The sequence below is a fragment of the Ipomoea nil genome, unplaced genomic scaffold (genome assembly GCF_001879475.1).
Source record: "Ipomoea nil cultivar Tokyo-kokei standard unplaced genomic scaffold, Asagao_1.1 scaffold3104, whole genome shotgun sequence".
In the NCBI taxonomy this organism is placed as follows: Eukaryota; Viridiplantae; Streptophyta; class Magnoliopsida; order Solanales; family Convolvulaceae; genus Ipomoea; species Ipomoea nil.
In genome coordinates this window covers 385,040-406,030 of record NW_017619532.1, presented here as the reverse complement: position 1 = coordinate 406,030, position 20,991 = coordinate 385,040, and the positions used below count along the sequence as shown (strand labels likewise).

Sequence of the window (20,991 nt, the reverse complement as noted above, 5' to 3'; positions counted from 1 at the left end):
TGTTTTAGTAATCATTTATGAAATTATGAAGACTTTTTATTCTAAATTTGTAGCTACTGTTTGTGATTTGTTTTGTTTGTTTATTTTACAGATTGTTATTTCTCTATTTTTGGGTAAACATTTCAATAGCTTTTGATGATTATGGTTTTGTGATCATGTGATTGAATGTATTGTGTGAACAAGGAAACTAGAAAGAAAAAAGAAATACTTGCTTCGACACCTGCGGCAAGGACTTCAACAGCAGGTCAGTCATTTTTTTTTCTTTTTTCCCGTTCATAATGATGGGTTTCCTATTCATTGCTTGCATTATCTCGTGAATTTTAAGCTAGAAGTGATAGCTTAGCTTGCTTTATGGGTTAGGCATGCATTTGCGGTGGCTGTGAGATAATAAACAGTACAGTAATGGCGGATGGATGGGAAAGAGAAAGCCAAAAAGGGGTTTGGATTGTTGTTAGTTGGGCACAAGCTTTGGGTAACTCTTCACTAGCTGATCATACTGATTGTCAACCATAAATTTTTAATAGTAGTGATTTGAGATTATGCATAAAGAGTTTTTGTCATGCTACTTTGATCTTTTTTATGGACAATGGATAAATAATGTAGGCAGTTTACATAGAGGCAATTGCAATGGTGGAAGAGTATTAGCATTCAGCAAGCTCTTTCTGTAGATGGTGGCGTTCGAGATGTTAAGGCTCATTACCCTCAGCTCAGTTTGAAAAACCTTCCTCAGGTTCTTTACTTTTGCACTGTGTATACTAAAACAATAATAGTCAATATAAAAATTGCTATAATGTTACAGTCTTGTAAAATCTCATCCCTTTTGTGAACCATTTACCTTTTCAATTTAGAAAGATAATTAGAAGATGTATTTTGCTGAAAGTATCACTCTTAAAACTATACTTTGTAGCATTTTCCATATTTAGAGTGATAGAAATATGCATAAGTTTAATTTGTGGGATAAACTGTGAACGAACACTCATTCTTGTGTTTTTTTGTGGTGCCGTATAGGATTAGATTTTCCAGTACATATGGAGATTTGTGTACTCCATGTTTTCCCTTTTTAAATTTTCCAGTAATTTGTACCATGGAAAACTTGTGGGAGAGAGTTTCTTGGGAAAGAAAAGGCTAGTTTATGAGTGTAGCGGTGTGCAGGTATTCTCTCCTAACCTTTCTACCCGAGTCATGAACGCCACCCCTGTTTTTTTCCCCTTTGTTCATAAGGCTGTTAACTGTTGACCATTTCTCTGAGTTTGTCTTATGACATCAATGGGGTTTGCATCCCACCACTCACCTGGTTATCATTGTTATCAAAACGTTATTGATTATTTCAGAATTTTTTTTGAAAGCAAAATATTGCAGAAACTGGAGGCCAAGAGCTGTTAAAGAATTGTTTGCTTAATCTTTTCTTGCGTTTTAGGTCAACGGCATGAGCCTTTGATGTATAATGTTGTTAGGAACCAGATTGAGACGGAGTTCCCGGTGGTGGGACTGGATTGATGAGGTATATATGCTTTTTATTTTGTGGTTTCATTATTAACTATGGATTAGATTAAATTATTGCGTATTCTTTGTTCTATACTCATGAATTGGTACACATTTAAAATTTAATTAGATTGTGATAAAGATTTTGATTTTTGTTGTTCAATATTGCTCACCAAGACATGCATACACTATATTTCTGTAGTTTCAAGAATTTTGAGCATATAACTGTATACTATTCTATTCTTAATTCTATACAACAAAATAATTTTAAGTGTATATTGAGGAGGCATGATGGTATGACTCAGGTCTTTATGTTTAATATAGGTATCATTGCTCTTGAAGGACAGTTTCATCGAATCAACATTTTATGAAGGTATGTTTCTAATGCTCAATGTTATATATTAACGGTTCTTTTTCTCTGTCTTGTGAACTAAGATCATGGACCATTCAATTTATATTTGACTTTGTTTCCCAGGATATGTGTATAATGTCACTAAACTATTGAAATAATAAAAAAGAATAGGGCGATGTACACACATAATAGTTCTATTGCAATCTGTATTATCATTATGTGATTATTATTAATCTTAACGTAAAATTTTTGTTTAATCATATGCCATAGTAGATGTCACCCTTTTGTTTTCTCCTTGCTCTGTTACAAATATTGATAGATCATTTGATGAAATTCTAAGCTTGGAAATTGTATGTCTTTAAGATTATACTAAAACATTTTGGGGTTTTATTGGCAGTCAAGAGACAGAGGCCTGTGATTCCAAAGCAGGAAGTGAGATGATAAGCAGGAGTTACCACTGATCTTGCATGAGTTGAGCAAAATTAGTTCAAATACAAAAGACTTCTGGCAAAATAGCTAGCCAACAGATACATTAGTATGGCTATTTGTTATAATTAATTTCTTTGTCTTTAGTCTTTACAAAGTTGTATGAAACATTTTATTTTGGTATTAATGATGAAGTTTTTTAATATATTGATCGAGTTTACTTTAAATGCATTATATATCAATATAATATTTATAGTTATAACGTAACATAATATCGATTAGTGAGAAAAAGAAATGTATTACAAAAATGAATATTTAATGAGAAGTAACAATATATATACAAATTAAAAATAATACTATTTGTTAGTAAATAGTAGTATTAATGACGGTATTTTCTATCGTTATAAGAATATAATGAGAGGAAATTATGCTAGTGAGTAGTTGTATTAGTGACGGGATTTTTTGTCGTAAAAAGAACGTTTTAGTGACGGTAAACACACTATCACTAAATTGCTTATTAATGAGGGTATCATATCCCGTCACTATTTGTTTTTATCTACGGAAGAAATAACGACGGGTGGTGACGGTAAATTTCCCGTCATTAAAAGCCTTTTATGATGGTTTTTGGATTTTTAGTGACGGTTTTACCTCTCATTAATGGACAATTTTCTTGTAGTGAACATCTTTTCCTTCATTATCAACATCCATTCTGAGGGATGTGCTCATTGGAATTTTGACCGAACTTTTTCCATCAATGCCAAATTTTCGGATTAAATCCTTGGTATATTTGGCTTGATTTATGAATGTTCCATCTAGGCATTGTTTGACTTGCAAACCCAGAAAATAGTTTAGTTCACCCATCATACTCATCTCAAATTTGCCTTTCATAAGATTGGAGAACTTTTCACACAAGATTGGATTCGTGCTTCCGAAGATAATGTCATCAACGTAGATTTGAACTAAAAGAATATGGTCATTATCTTTTATACGAAAGAGTGTTTTATCAACCACTCCTTTCGTGAAGCCACTGTTGATAAGAAAGTATGAAAGAGTATCATACCAGGCTCGTGGAGCTTGCTTTAAGCCATAGAGAGCCTTTTTGAGATGATAGACCTTTTCAAGCTCATTATTGATTGCAAAGCCAGGTGGTTGTTCAACATAAACTTCTTTTTCAAGAAGTCCATTTAAGAAAGCACTCTTGACATCCATTTGATAGACTTTGAAATTCTTATAGGCTGCAAAAGCTAGGAATATGCGAATAGCTTCCAATCTAGCTACAGGGGCGAAGGTTTCATCAAAATCAATGCCTTCTTCTTGGCAATATCCCTTAGCAACAACACGAGCTTTGTTCCTAACAATGAGCCCATCTTCACTCATTTTGTTTCTAAACACCCATTTAGTTCCAATGACATTCTGATGAGATGGTCTCGGAACAAGTTCCCATACCTCATTTCGTTCAAATTGATGAAGCTCTTCTTGCATGGCTATTACCCAGTCAGGGTCTTTTAGGGCTTCTTCTATGGTTTTTGGTTCCATTTGTGACAAGAAGCATGTCATCATACTTTCGTGTAGAGAGGCTCTTGTTCTTACACCTTCTTGGACATTTCCAATAACCTGATCTAATGGATGATCTCTTAACCATTGAAGGTCTGGTTCAAAAGCATCTTGTTGATTTTGAGCATCCATTTCAGGAATATATGGTAGATCAATGTATATCATTGGTTCAGATGTTGTGGTACTTGTAGGATAATTCTGTTGAATTCCAACCTTTTCTTGAGACACAGGTTCGGGTTCTGAAACCTTTAGCTGATATTTCGTGTAGGACAAAAGTATGTCTTCTTCGTCTGAGATATCTTCGTCAACAGGTTGCTGAGGATTTTGACTTGACTTGATTGATGTTTTACATCCAGATGGATTCTTCTCAGATTGTTCATCAAACTTGACATGAATGGATTCCTCAATTACCATTGTTCGTTTGTTTAGAACTCTGAATGCTTTGCTTACTGAGGAGTATCCCATGAATAGCCCTTCATCAGCTCTTTCGTCAAAAGCTCTTAGATGATTCTTTCTGTTGTTATGTATGAAGCACCTGCAACCAAAGACATGAAAATAACCGATACTATGAGTTTTACCTTTCCATAGCTCATACGGTGTCTTGTTGTGAGATTTGTTGATCAAGGATCTATTTTGTGTATAGCATGCCGTGTTTATGGCTTCGGCCCAAAATCTCTTAGGTAGTCCTGAGTGCGAGATCATCGTTCGTGCAGCTTCTTTCAAGGTTCTGTTTCTCCTTTCGGCCACTCCGTTTTGCTGAGGAGTTCGTGCTGCCGAGAGTTGATGAAAAATTCCATTTTGCGCACAGAATTCCTTTCTGACTTTGTTGACAAATTCCGTTCCCTGATCTGATCTTATTCGAATTATTTTGACCTCCTTTTCTGTTTGAAGTTGTCTCAAAAGATTTGGAAGAGCTGTTTCTGTTTCATTCTTCTTTTTCTAGAAAAGCACCCATGTATATCTTGTGTAGTCATCTACTATAACAAGAGTATACTTTCTTCCACTCAAACTTGCTAGATCTACTGGTCCGAAGAGATCCATATGTAGAAGACTTAGAGATCGAGAATTTGCATCTACATCTTTTGATTTGAAAGATGACTTGAATTGCTTCCCTTTTTTACATGCCTCACATATTTTATCTTTTGTGTAAGATACTTCAGGTAGCCCTCTTACGAGATTTCTTTTGGCAAGCTTGTTTATCGTCTTCAAGTTCAGATGACTTTGTTTGTTGTGCCATTCTTGATTGAGATCTGCATTACTTTTAGCTACAAGACAAACGTTAGCATTAGAAGAATTTAAAGATAATACATACATATTCTTCTTTCGTTGAGCCGTTAAAGCTGTCTTGTTATCCTTCGTGTTCACGATTTTGCATTCGTCTTTGAAGAATTCTACTTTGTATCCTTTGTCACAAAATTGACTTGTGCTTAGGAGATTGAACTTCAGTCCTTCAACATAAGAGACATCTTGTATTGTTATTCCCTTTTTGATGATGTCCCCTTTTCCACGAGTTTTGCCGCTGTTTTCTCCTCCAAAGATAACTTTGGGTCCATCTACTTCCTTAAAGTTGCTCAACATTGTTTTATCACCAGTCATATGTCTTGAGCATCCACTATCAATATACCATATGACCTGTTTTTCCTGCATCAAAGATTATGTGTTTTTAGGTATGTGTTTTTAGGTACCCATTTAGTTTCGGGTCCTTGGGGGTTAGCAGTCAACTTTGGAACCCACATCAACCTAGAGTATCCACGACTCATCCTCGGTCCTCTATATCCATTAGATGTACGATAATCATAGTGAATGCTGGCAAAGACTTTAGCATTATATTTCTTACGTTGATCTTCCTGAGGAAGATTTTCATAATGCTTGAGATGATTGGTTTGTTTACGCAGATGAACCTTTTCAAATACTGCTCTAGAGAGAGGTTCTGGGTAATCAAACCAATCTTCTTCTGATGGCCCAGTCCATCCATTGCCATAACCAGATCTTTTGAAGAATCTTTCGGGTTGTCTGATTTGTCTGTTTCTTGAGATTCCTTGAGCAAGATTCTTTCGTGTGAATTTCGGACGATATTGCCTCTGGTTAACATTCGTCTTTTTATTGGATTGAGTGTTCCAGTTAGGCTGACCTCTTTTATGGTGTAGATTCTGTCTATTGCCATTTGGTTCATTCCTTTTGACGTAGATTTGTCTAGGATTGCCATTACCGGATTTCTTCTTTCCAGATTCCACAATTCGTTGTACAGCCGTACCTTTTGGTTGGCTTGTTGATTGTGGTGTTTCGACATTGTTAACTACCATCATAGGCTCAGACACCTGGGTGGGTCCTTGAACAAATGCGGCCTCGAAGCTTTCGTGTGAATATGCATTCATGGATTTGTTCAATTCGACTTGTGAAGAGGAGCTGGGGTTAAAACCAATTCCAGTTCTTTCCCCGGGCAGTCTGGATTCATTCATCATTCTATCCATTAGGTTGGATGAATTATTGAATTTATCCAAGACTTCAAGCAGTTCTTGCTCTCTCTTCTCTTTTGTTATGCATTGCTCCTTTAGAGCGAGAACATCTTTCTCTAGCTGCTCCTTAGCAATGACCAGCACATTGTTCTCAATGCGAACTTGCTTTAGTTCATTGTAGCTAAGCATGAGCCGAGAGTTCTCCTCCTTGAGTTTGGAGTAAGTGTTATTTATCACTTTGAACCTCCTCATCATTTCGGTGACAGATTCATTGGAGGTAAGACTTCCCACAGAACTTGACTCAGCTGAATAACAAGAAGATGAATGAGAGTTTACCTCGTCTTCATCTACCATGAGGCACAGTTCGTCTGACTCCTGACTGAATAAGCACAACAATCCTTTCTCCTCATCAGTGTTTACGTCTTCTGAGCTAGAGCTTGAGGAACTACTTTTGGTTGCAATTGTGTCAGAAGTTTCGTTTACTACCATTGTCTTCCTTCTTCCTTCATTTCTGGAGTTTGATGATTCAGGCTTGTCGCTCCTTTTATATCTTTCTCCAGTCTCTTTTGAGGGACTTGTGGTAGTATTGTTATCTTGATGTTTGCTTACTATAGGATGAGGACAGTTCGCCTTGAAGTGTCCTGGCTTTCGACAATTATAGCACAATAGCTGTGAGTCCATGGTTTCGGTTTTTGAGGTTTGAGGGAAGCTCTCGTGCTTCTTTCGGTGGCCCGATCGTTGTGGGTCTTGAAAGTTGTTCTTTCTCATGAACCTTTTCATTTTCCTGACAAATAGTGCATATTGTTCATCAGATAAAAAATCACAAGAGTTAGATTTCGACCTGTTGGATGTTGATGCTGATTGATTTGCCATGAGAGCAATGTTTCTTGTTTCTGAATCTTCGGCATCTTTCGGTTCATGTTCGAACTCATAGGCTTTGAGATCACTGAAAATTTTGGTCGTGCTTGTTGTTTTCATATCTCGACTATCCCTCATTGTGATAACCTTCATTTCCCATGATTTTGGTAGTCCACGAAGGATCTTCAGATTCATCTCCTTCTCAGTTAGCTCTTTTCCAAGGTCTGATAAATCGCCCATCAGTCTGGTGAATCTGAGTTCCATATCCATGATTGATTCATTTGGCAGCATTTTGAAATCTTCAAATTTTTTCATAGCCATTGTCAGCTTGTTGTCCTTTTCTTGCTCATCTCCTTCTCCCAAACTCATTAGGACATTCCATACTTCCATGGCATTTTTACACTTTCGGACTCTAGGAAACAAGGAATCATCCAGAGAGTTGTAGAGAATATTTCTTGCTATATTGTCCAGATTTGCTCTTGTTCTCTCGTCCGTGGAATATTGGTCTTTCGGCTTTGGTATCATCTGTGCAGCTCCTGCTCCTTGTGCGGCTGCTTGTGCATTCGCCATCATGACAGTGATTGGTCCGGTTGTTATGACGTCCCACATTTCATCATGAATAGAGCATAGGAGAGCCTGCATTCTTAACTTCCAGTCATCAAATTTAGCAAGACTAAATGCAAGTTGCTTAGAGCGATGTGCATGTTCCTTTTCCATTTTTGAGAAAAAAGCGTGCAAAGAAAATATGCAAGATTTTCAAGAGATTTTTGAAAAGGGATCTACCAAGCAGTAAATGCAAAGCCTTTACCGATCAAGGTATCAGCTCTGATACCACTTGTTGGTCCCGATAGAATGTAATGAGAGTCTAGAGGGGGGAGGGGGGGGGGGGGTGAATAGACTCTTTTCGTGAAATGCCCTAATCGTCACCTTTCGGTGTTTTGGCGCAGCGAAAAAGATAGATTCGTTTTAAATACTTTGCACGAGTTTGTGTAATTAGGAAAACTTTCGGTAACGGTGATAAATGGGATGATGCGAATGTAGAAAAGAAAAGAGTAAGTAAAGAGATAGAAGGGACACGAGATTTTATAGTGGTTCGGCTAACGTTGCCTACTCCACTCTTCTTCCACAACTGATGGAAGGATTGCACTATCACTCTTAGTACAATTACACAAAGACTTCCTTGATCACTAAGCCGGACAGCCTTCGTAGGTTTTTCAACTCCTCGAGTTTACTCCGCCTCTATCAACTTCTTCTCCTGAGTTGAGGTTGGTAGAAAATAATTTCTTGAATTCTCCAACGATGAAGTCTTGACTCTGAGATATGATTGCTTCAAACAAATGGCAAGACTTCTTTTGAGGTGTAAGAAAGAGATCAATAACCTTCTTCAAGTAACTTAGCACCTCAATACTGGTTCACAAAAGCTTTTAGTAAATTGAGAGCGTTCAAGAGCTTTTGCAAGTAAATAAATCGAGTAAGAATGAACCAGCACCTTCTTAGTTGATGAAGGTGGGTTTATATAGGTGATGAAAATTCATCTGTTGGAGGGAGATGAAATTTTCGAACCTTTTAACCATTGGACAAGGACCGGGGAGCTTCATGCATTAAATGCTCCATTAATGAGGTTGTACCATGTAGCTGTTGAAGGTATGGAAAGCATTAGGTTTTGTCCTTTAGCTTCAGGAGATGGTACATCTTTATTTAATGCTCCTTGAAAAGTGTGTCCCATAAGATGAAGTCCTTATTGTCCTAGGATGTTGTCAAATCAGACAGGTAGAACATTCTTCTCGTTGTCGAAGAGAAGTAATGTTTGATAAAGATTGTCTTTTAACAAAACTGTCCTTTCGTGCTTGTTGACAACTCCTGCTTGACTTTCGTTGCTGTTCTTCATGTCTCATGTCTTCTTTCGCCTTGTAGACCCTAACATCTAGTCATAACTCATTTTCGTGTGTTTGTCTAGCTTTACACGAATTACAGAGGAGTTATGGCAACTCTCGTCTAGGACGAAAGCAGCGATTGAAAAAGCTAATAGTTAGGGGTCTACTTTTCTACATTACATTGGTATCATCAAAATCCTAATACAATGTTCCTAACAATATCCACAATGAATGAACTAAATATCCATAAATTCATAACGATATATCCACAAATTCATAACTATATATCCACAAATTCATAACTATATATCCACAATAATGCTGTTGAGGGGAATCGAAACTGAACTTTTTTTTTTTAAATGGGACGCGCGTTTTTAGTCAAAACGACGTCGTTTTGCAACCGTTTGCACCATGCATGGTGCACACGGTTGCACAGCATAACTATTGGTTTACTGGTGTATACCCTACAGTTTTAGGTTCATACCACCAAACAGTTATACATTAAGTATATATGAATCGGGAAGACATACTAGTTTTAATGGCCATGACTTAAGAAAAACTTGTGCCACTAGTCTCCTTAAATTGATACTCTAAGGAATTGATTTTCAGTGAGACTTAGTCTCTAACCACCTTTCCTTGGACTATATTTAGATTTTCCCCTCACAATCTGGTATAATCTGTTTGTAAAAATTTTAAGTATTTATTGCCAATGTGATTTGATTTCGGTTCATTAAAGAATAGCCATAGCATCTTTAGTTTACTGAAGTCCCTTACGTTTTCAATCTTGGTTAATTAAGAAAATGCTACAGCATATTCAGCTACCTAAGGTTGTTAAGTTTCAATCACATAAAGTTTAGGCAAGGAATTGATAATTGTTTAGTGATCTTATAATTTTAATTTGGTTAGGGAGTAGTGTAACAACCCAAAATATTAGTTTATAAATCCAGTATTAAGAAATCTCAAAGTAGATTTTTCACCCCATTAAAAAATTTTGCGATCAATCGGTGTTTGAATAAAATAATTTTGTTCCATTTTAAAATTAATTCGACACCGAAGAAATGTATTTCATTCGAAAATTCCAAAGTTTTCGGGTACTTCGCGTACCAAGATTTAAATCGAGAATTTTAACCGAGTGAGACCGGGAGAATTCAAAAGGAAATTTTGAACAAGTGTTCATCCATATAGCTTTTGGGAAAATTCACTTTCAACCCCAAAGTAATAAAGAAATATCATTTCTAGCCTATAGTTCATGATACATGGTGGACCACAAGACATCCAAAAATCCCTTATAAAATCATCTTTTAGCTTGGGGAAATTACCCTTTTGCCCTCAACCAATCATTGTGAATCATCCTAGGGTTTTGAACCCTATATAAACCCCTTCACTTCATCTCATTTTCCTGATCTCATTCTTTGCCTCTTCCTCATTTTCTTGGCTGCCAACAACAAGAAGAAAGACAACAACCTATTAAGCTTGTTCATCCTTCATTCTAGCATCTTTTCTCTTCTAGTTTTCTTTAGTCTTTGAGGTTCTAGGCTAAGGATAGAAGGTGTGTTGGGAAGTGTAGGTGGTGATGTAAGATTTTCCCTAATAATATATATTATATATTATATATTAGGGCCTTAATTAAGTGGTGCAAGTTGACTAGGCTTATTAAGTGGTCTGGTTGGACTTAATAACTAGTAGTTGTTAGTCAACCAAACTCTGTGCCTAATATAACCTGGATTGATGGGATACAGGATTATGGATTAGATAGCACATTCAGTTACGGTACTCAGACCGCTCAGTAGACACCAATACACCATCTAGGGTTCTGAGTCAGGTCTGAGGCAAAACATGGCTGACGGTCTACCGTTAAGAGGCAACACAACAGGAACATCAACTATGACTGGAGATCAACACGGCTACGCTTCCGCTATCATACGAGGTTAGGTTTCTCGTATACTATGGTTCATATAGTTAGACTATTGTATATCTAACATTTGGTCTCAGAGCCATTATAATCTCTGCCTGGTTGACAGGGTTGTAAAAATCCCGCCTAGGCACCGAGTAATCGGCGCCTAGGCGCTAGGCTCCCATAGGCCGTGGCGATTTTTGCCCTAGGCTCCTGCCTAGGAAACCGGCCGCCTAGGCGGCCGCCTAGCGCCTAACTCGTCCGATTATGCCGAGTTAACTCGTCAATTTCTGTCGAGTTAGTCGAGTTAACCCGACCGACTCGACCTTGCTAATTTTTTCCATTTATATGACATATACATATAATATGACATATATACACTCGTAGACTAGTTTGATACTTTCAATCTTTGGATGATTGAAGTATTTGGGTATTTCATTTGAGTTTTTTTTTTTAATATTCTTTTGATGTTATGACTTATGAATTGTCATTATGTCATTTATTTGGATGTGTTATTTGATTGAATGTTGAAAACAGCCTCATTAAAATTGTCAAATTGCAAGTCTGCTACTATTTTTTTCGCGACCGCCTAGCGCCACCTAGATTCCGCCTAGGTGCCGACTAGGCCGCTTAGGCGCTAGGCGCTGCCCGGGCGCCCGACTAGCGCCCAGCGCCTACTGCAACCATGCTGGTTGATTGTATTGCCTAAAAATCAACATTAATTTCATATACATGAAGTTTAGTATATGTTTTGGTTTTCAATTACATTCATTCTAATTCATCAAAATATGCATATAAAAATATATCTTTTGATATAATTGAGTAAAATATTATGTATATTTTGAATGGATTATCCGTAATTGGTTTAAGACAGGCTAGAATTAATTTTTAGTTGATTTTGTTTCAATTTCAACATTAAGGATGATTTTAATGTATATTAATTCTTCAAAATCTACATTCAAAATATATCTATTTAGTCTAGATATAATTGAGCAATTTCACATGTATGTTTTGATTGAATTAATTACAAATAATTGTTTTTTTTTTGTTTGCTGATATTTGATTTCGACATTTAAGAGAAGGTTATAGTTTCTGCCAAAAAAAAAAAAAATTCTATTGCCTAGAGTGACTGTCGGACGACGCTGCAGAATTACCAAGGCAGTAGGCTTTATGGTTGATTAAAGATGAAGATGATGATGGGTTATATTAAGTTTTGGGTCAGGTCAGGCCCTTTGGGGCAGACCTGATCCAACATTAAAAAAAAAAAAAAAATCTTGGGCCTGCTTTGTTGCATTGAGCTTGCTTCAGCTTCTCCATCATCATATTTAGACTTTTTCTAGCTAATTGATCAAATTAATTCATCTTTCAGCTATTATTAAATTATTATTCATTTTTGGGCAAATATTAAGTTTTAAATTTGTTATTTGAATTTTAATTTAATGTTGAGGTTTATATTAAATTGCCTGAAGTATTGCAATTTATTTAGGATATATGAGTTAATAATATATTAATATGCAAATTCAAGCATGCCACGTATATTCATAAATTATTGTTATAATTATACATTCATAATAGCATGCATTAAGGTTGGATTTAGCATATTATTAACTCATAAATTCATTATCAAATATCGTTCAATTTTGGATCCTTAGGTCAATTTTAGGTATTATGACCTACTAAAGCAGCTTGTTTGGTTTCTCCTTAATTTTGAGCACATTTTAGTTTATGTGTCTCAAAAACTTTAGAACCTATTTTGAACAAGCTATTTGGGACCTATCTTGGGTCATTAAAGTATGGATCCCACCAAACTCTGTGCCTAATATAACCTGGATTGATGGGATACAGGATTATGGATTAGATAGCACATTCAGTTACGGTACTCAGACCGCTCAGTAGACACCAATACACCATCTAGGGTTCTGAGTCAGGTCTGAGGCAAAACATGGCTGACGGTCTACCGTTAAGAGGCAACACAACAGGAACATCAACTATGGCTGGAGATCAACACGGCTACGCTTCCGCTATCATACGAGGTTAGGTTTCTCGTATACTATGGTTCATATAGTTAGACTATTGTATATCTAACAGGTGAAGGAGGCTCAAGCTAGGCTAAGAGGAAGAAGAGATCCAAGCAAGAAGGCTAGACTTCAAGAGGTATAACCCCATGGATTTCTCTTTAGATTTGGCTCTATGAAGCCTAGTTTTGAGTAGAAATGAGTAGAAACTATGAGTTTTGATGTGTTTATGCTTGGAAGTGATCTAGTATGTGTTTGTGAGTTGTTGAGATTGTTTTGGAAATGTTTGGAGGAGTTTTTGCAGGTAAAATCTCATTTGGTGCACAACACAGTGTGCACCATATCAGAGTGGCGGCCCTAGCCGCGGCCCATCAGAAGGGCCGCCGGCTAGAGCCGTGCCACCACGGGACTAGGGCACGACCCTAGAAGAGGGTCGTAGCCTAGTCCTGGCACATCAACGGGGCTCCAAGGGCAGACTATGGAGAGTCCTGCCCCAGATCCCTGAGTATTGTTCTGATGAGATTTTTGTGTAGTGGCCGGGCCCTTGTGGCTCAGCTACGTGTCGTTTCGGACCGAGTGTTACGGGCCCTTGTGGCTCGGCTCTTCGGGCTCGTCTTGACGCACATTTTGGTTTTGATTTCGTGGAATTTGGATTAAAAACAAGTATGTTAAGAAGGATTTTGTGAAGAAATGTGACACAGTACATATTTTGCTAAATTCTCTGTGCTTGAGAAATTGTTGATTATGTGATCAAATAATTTTTTTATTGAGTAAAGAAGCATGATCCTTTGAGAATATGATTTATTATGAAAGCATGATTAAATTGTATTATTTGATCAATGAGAATAGAAGCATACTCGTTGAGTGAAATGTATAGAAATTGCTATTTTGCAAACCGAGCATGTTGATATATTTTTTAATACTTCATGTTAGTGTATACATGATTTAGAAGCATGTTATAGAGCATTTTGACATTTCACATGAGTCATATTTCAAAGATGCATAAAGGGCCAACGTGAGTCCGAGAATACTTTCAAAAACCATGAGCATGTGGCATATCATTCTTTGATGCATTGAGAAGTAATAGAATTGTTGCATGCATGAGATTAATGCATGAGAGATATATTTATGTATTATCAATATCAGTGAGGTTTTGGAGGATACCGTTTGGACTATGTTCCTCTCGGGAGATATTTATGGACATTGCGGTCCCAGTATATGTAATGCAGCGTATTCTCACGTTACGATGTTGGAAACTTCCCGCCGGGCTTGGAATCCTGGTTAGGGGGTGTGCACACTAATAGTTCGATACCTGATTCCAAAGAGTTTGAACCACGAGATTGGTTCCGTAGACGGTAAGAGATATTGGGTCGGAATTATGCCGTTCCCGATGGGGTAAGTCACACTTCTGTGAAACCCTAAGTCGTCTATGAGTATAAGAGAAAGAAAGATAGTCAACAGAGACTCAAGAAAGAGAGTCAACAGAGACTCAAGTATGAGAGTCAATATAGACTCGATAGAAAGAAAGAGAGTCAAGAGAGACTCGAGAAAGTAACAAAGAAACCTCCACAGAAAGTACTCTAATTTATATATGAGTGTATGATTATATTATTGCACTAGATTGCATATGAGCATGAGTATATAGTTGCACGAGATTGCATACGAGTATGAGCATATTGTTGCACTAGATTGCATAAGAGTAAGATTATATTGATGCACGAGATTGCATAAGAGTATGATTATATGGTTGCACTAGATTGCATATGAGCATGAATATATTGTTGCACTAGATTGCATATGAGCATGAGTATATTGTTGCACTAGATTGCATACGAGTATGAGTATATTATTGCACGAGATTGCATAAGATCATGAGTATATTGTTGCACGAGATTGCATAAGAGTATGATTATATTGTTGCACTAGATTGCATAAGAGTATGATTATATTGATGCACGGGATTGCATAAGAGCATGAGTATATTATTGTGCTAGATTGCATAAGAGTATGATTATATTGATGCACGAGATTGCATAAGAGCATGAGTATATTATTGCGCTAGATTGCATAAGAGTATGATTATATTGATGCACGAGATTGCATAAGAGCATGAGTATATTATTGCGCTAGATAGCGTAAGAGTATGATTATATTGTTGCACGAGATTGCATAAGAGAAAGAGTATATTGTTGCAGGAGATTGCATAAGAGAAAGAGTATATTGTTGCAGGAGATTGCATACGAGTATGATTATATTGTTGCACGAGATTGCATATGAGTATGAATATATTGTTGCACAAGATTGCATAAGAAGCATGATCATAATGTTATCTATGATTGTATACGAATAGAGCATCGTAAAAGATTGTTTAATGAGAAGTGTAACTTGAGATATTCTTTGAGCATGATTATTGTGTTGTAGTAAAAGTTCCACTTGTCAAGTTAAGTGGTAAGAATGGGAAAGCATGTAAATACCTGTGGTATAGTCCTTTAAGGCTTTAACATGATCATATCTGTAAGCATGAATTTCTTGATAAACTATTTGAGAAGTCTATATGTTGATGAATATACGTGATCAGTCTCATACATATATAAGCATGTCAGTTGATATTATAGGGCGCAAGCATTTAGAAAGAATATGATAAACTAAAGATGTTTTGAGATTAGCTTATTGCTATAAAGATATCAAATGTTTTCAAAGTATATGCTAGAATGCTTTACAGGGTTGAGTGTGGTTATAGTTCGCTTCGTGCTAACGGGTGTTTTTCTTGTTTGTCTATGTGTTGCTTGCAAAACCCCTTTCAGGTGGGCCCAGCAGTGAGAAGAGGTCGAGTTAGATTAGTCTCTTAGTTTGAGATGTCTAAACTCTAGTCTTATTTATGATTACGTTATGGATTTAGACTTAAATTATGACTTATGTTGGAGGATTGATGTAGACTGTTTTGGGGTGACGTTTTCCCCCTTATCTTTCCCAATATTTATTTCTAGTACTCAGACTTAATCTTATTTGTAGTTCTACCCCTTTTAGCCTGTGCAATCACCAAAGAATGGTGATTGTGGCGGTGACACTCCCACTACTTATCTTCTAGTTTCCGCTGCATAGTTTATGATAATGACTGTTTAGAGATGTAATTAAGAGTTAGAAAAGTGGGGTGTTACAAGTAGCCACAACATCCTTAATTTGTTAAAATTATATATTAAGCGGTTTATTTTGATCATATAAAGTTTTGGACATATCATTTGTGATTAATTGTATGTAGTATGATGGAATTTAGCCCACAGGCAATTTTATTATATTTGTATAATTAGTCAGGATGAAATACTGGACTACGGTCATAATTTAGCCCACAGACAATTATGTATCGGAATGTAGTTTAGTAGTTTTATCAGTGATGATAGATACTTTATGGTTATTTGTAAATAATTTCCAATTCTATCATGAAGTTTAATTTTATGATGTAAACTTTAGATCATATTTCTTAATTTGTCCACAAGGATTAAGAAAAGGAACATGATTTCTTAAGTTTTATCATAATGGTTGTAATAAATCTTATTGAGTAAAACTTTAGCCCACAGGCAAGTTTTATGTCACTTGATTCTTCAACTCATTTGATAATAGTTTCATCATAAATAAAATATTTCAGTTGGATCTAATTGAGTAAAACTTTAGCCCACATGCAAGTTTTATGTCTCTAGATTCTTCTGGCTATTCAGTAATTGAGATAAAATATTATCATAAGGGTTTCTTAATTGGATTTAATAGAATTAAAACTTTAGCCCACAGGCAAGTTTTATGTCAATAAATCCCACCACCCATTAGATGATAATTTTATCACAATTTCTTAGAGTTATAAATTCAGTTCAATTATAACTCTAAGTTTCATGGTTTGCATTGTCAAAACATGTATTCAGTCACTTCCCAAAATTTAGCCACTTTTATTAATTGATCCATGAATCTTGCTTGGTTCTTCAGACTAACAGTAGTAAGTTACGTGATTTGACATACCTCTTTTGGATTCCATAAACAATAAAATGTATCTTTTGAGCCATATTCTAACTTGGTTTTGGAAGGCGTATTTTGTTTTTTAATATGTCCAACTATGGTGGGGAATTATATCTTTATTATTCAGTTGGACTTTAATTGGAACAAAAAATTATTATTTAGTATGTCCAACTAATGGTGGGAAATTATGTCTTCATTTGTTAGTTGGGAAATCAATTATGAGTATGTATATTATTAAGTTCACTTTCGCTAAAGAATATCTTAATCAGTGTGAGCGATCATTTAGAAAAAGATCATTAAGATACTCCACTAAAGATTATGGATTTAATTATTGTCTTCATACATCTCAAATTGGATTCTATGTTAAACAAGTCCATAAGATTCCACAAGTATTAATTTTGTATTTGTTCATATAAATTCATAAGTTCAAATTATTGAACATTTGGTTGTGTAACATATTTATAAAAATGTTGTAACAATATTAAGGAATTTATTAGAACAGAAGCATTTAACTTGTAGTGCACTATCATTTAATAAATTCTTTAGTGATTAGTAGAGTCTTTAGTTTCTTCAAAATTGATCCTGGGCCATTTTGGTTTATAAGGCTCAAAACAATTTTGTGGGACATATAAGTAAGACTCATTATGTTCAGTTCATTTAAAATGGACATTGAAGTTATTTAGGAAGTTATGATGTATATTTAAGATTCCAAATTTATGGACTTAGACCTTTGGTTTATTGTCTAAGTTATTGGAATGCTTCTGTGACTTGACTATCTTTTGGCTATTTTTGATGAGTGGGAGTGACAGACGTGTCAACTCCAAGCTCTTAGCCATTAGAGATAGTACTAATGTTAACTTATAAAGAAGTCATAGAATATAGCTAGCATTATGCTAACATTAAGAGATCTCTACTTAAGGCATGCTTCTAAGGATTTAGAGATCATACGGTCTACTCTTTGTACAATTTGGATGGTTTCTCTTTTCAGTTGTACACATATATTATTTTGAGAAACATCCCTTAAGGTACCAAGAATAAACGTAGGGTTTATTCATAAAGGACCTGAGTTGGAGAATTAAAATGCATGTGACCATAATGAATACTACTCTGATTAAATAGAGAACATATCACTATGATTCGTGTGTTTTGTTCTTTGATGAGTGTTGTGCTAGTACTTGCACCAAGGGAGAGAATGTAAGATTTTCCCTTAATAATATATATTGTATATTATATATTAGGGCCTTAATTAAGTGGTGCAAGTGGACTAGGCTTATTAAGTGGTCTGGTTGGACTGAATAACTAGAAGTTGTTAGTCCACCAGACTCTGTGCCTAATATAATCCTAGATTGATGGGATACATGATGATTGATGATATAGCACATTCAGTTACGGTACTCATACGTCTCAATAGACACCAATACACCATTTAGGGTTATGAGTCAAGTATGGGGCAAGTAATGACTAACGATCTACCGTTGAGGCAACACAACATGAACATCAGCTGTGGCTGGAGATCAACACGGCTACGATTCCGCTCTTATACGAGATCAGATCTCTCGTATACTATTGTTCATTATAGTTATATTATTTTACATCTAACAATCTCTTCATATAATTCACATATGCATTCAATGCGTACCCTATAATCGATTTAGGGTTATAGGACTTAATTGACTCCAACACAAATCATAAAGTTTTCTTATATATTTGACGTACATTGAACTTGTCCCACCAAAAGTGTGCATAGTATTATGCAAGTTTTCCGTAATTCAAAGTATTATTCTTAATTAAGTTCGCCATCTTATTATTCAATTTAATTTCTTTAATTTATTTTTGCAAAAAATAATGAAATTGTTGACTAGTTAATAAGGCATGACAAGTGTAATATTTTTTGTTAAAGTATGCAGAGTAATAATTTTTAGAGTTAATACCACAAAAGGCACAAATGATCCTCTAATTATTGGGGTAGTACTCCTTTTAGTCCTTAACTTTCAATTCGACCAAAACACATCAATTTGTCCTATTTCTTGTTTCTTTACTGTTTTCCAGGCGAGCACGAGTACATAGATGTGATCTCCGATCAAAATGGCAAATCAGAAATATATCATTGGCATTGACTTCCGGAGCCACTTTGAAATTGCAAGGGCTGTTAAATCCTAGGCAATAGCTTTGGATTCCCTTCCGGCAGTTTATGTGGACACGACTGCCAGGCTCAGGCTATTTCTCAGCACCATGGTGAAAGCTGTTAACTATTTTTTTTTTATCTTTAATTTGACGATAATATATACCGTTAAATTTAACACTCACTTAGGACTATTTGTGGTTAAAAATGAAAGCTAAGGTATATGTTTTGGTCAAATTAAAAGTCGAGAACTAAAAGCAGTACTACTCCAATAGTTAAATGACCATTTGTGGTATTAACTCTAATTTTTATAGTCCATAAGAAAAAAGTATGGAGTATTACATTTTAACTAAAAATTATTATGCCAATGTTAAAATTTCTTACGTAGGACATATTCAAATAAAATTTATTGTAATATGTTATTCTTAACCATAATTAAAGTTTTAATAATTCTTCATTTTTAACTATGGACCTGTTTGGTAAAATATATAGTTAGTCTATTAATCAATTTTGATTTGTTTAACCACTATTAACTCTTTGAATTGGTTAAACAATCAATATAAGCTTTTGATTAATTAACTTTTTGTAACAACTTATTGCTCCAAACGCTAAACTTTAAAAAGTTACTGAAAGCAGCTTTTACGATAAGCTTTTTGAAACGTAATTTTACATGTAATCAGCTAATTTACCTAACACTTTTCTACAATCAACTAATGCTATCAACTAGTTATATCCGCTAAGAGCTAACAACTACAGCTATTTACCAAACACCCCTATATACCTATTATTTTTTATTTTATTTTTTGAAATTGTGAGTGTACAATATATAATCTAAATAACAGAATTACAATTATAATTAAAATATTAATTATTCAATGTAATGAATATTTTCAATAAAATCAATGAACTATGTCCACTACAACAACTAAACACAATACTTTTTGAATAAAATTACAAGTGAAAGTAAGACATTTTGGAAGAAAATCAATATTCATCGTTCCTGCCATGTAGATTTGATGGAAAATATTCTAGTAAAGTAAAACTAATCAACTTATTTTGAATTGATCGATTAGCTAAGTTATGCTCTAGAGATTATTTTTTAAATATTCTCAACATATATCAAGGTAAATCTTTAAATTTTGTACTCTAACAAAATATGAATTCACACATGAACAAATAATACAGAGTATAATTTTGTTTTTAAAAAGATAACCATTGAGAAATCAATCGTGTGTTTAGAAAGGACAATCAAGGTGCAGATGATCGTGTCAATTTAAGACAAGGGGTAATTGTGGGACGATGATTTTGGACCAACCTCCTAAAGGGCTTGAAGAAAAATTCTCAATGAAACAAAATTTCTAGAGGATAAGAGCAAGTAGCAGATGCAAATACCTATGAACCATCAATAATTGACGCATAATTGAAGCTTTCATTTTGGGCAATTCAAGAATCTAATCCAGAATTGGAAATTCTACAGAATTTAGAAGAATTATTATTTTCTTTTCTTTCATGTTATTTGAATACTTCTCCATTTTTCTATTTTTTTTAATACCCCGACTCTTATCGAGGATGTATATTTAGAAATTTAAAGTCATTATTCGAGAATGTATACTTGAAAATTATTGTTATTGTGTAATAGTCTACAAACCACATAGGAGAGGTAAACCACATTAAGAAGATATCTTTAGACGGATTCGACTAAAAGTTTGCTGACAAGAATTAAATTCATGACATTCTAATACGATAATTATATTTCACATACTTAATCACCACTTTCGGTGCTTTTGCAATTTTTGGACTTTGTTTAGGTGAACGTAACTCTACTAACACTTAGTTACTCGAATTTTAACGTTCGATTTCAAACTTTATTTTAAAGAAACTAAATTCGGTTTAAATGGTAAGATGTCTTTATTTTTCCAAATGCAAGTTTGAAACTACTGTGTGAGTTGGACTCTA

At 35.1% G+C, this 20,991-nt stretch overlaps 1 long non-coding RNA gene across 3 annotated transcripts; it reads left to right on the top strand.

Moving 5' to 3' along the window:
• Positions 1-25: 25 nt before the first annotated feature.
• LOC109166595 lies at positions 26-1,126 on the top strand. 3 transcript variants are annotated; one of them, XR_002051686.1, is made up of 4 exons: positions 26-244; positions 361-472; positions 604-730; positions 1,009-1,045. It is a non-coding gene; the product is annotated as an uncharacterized LOC109166595 (long non-coding RNA). The 3 variants fall into 3 exon arrangements; XR_002051685.1 differs by lacking the exon at positions 1,009-1,045 and adding an exon at positions 1,074-1,126 and having other exon boundaries at positions 27-244; XR_002051684.1 differs by lacking the exon at positions 1,009-1,045 and having other exon boundaries at positions 33-244; positions 604-891.
• Positions 1,127-20,991: the final 19,865 nt, after the last annotated feature.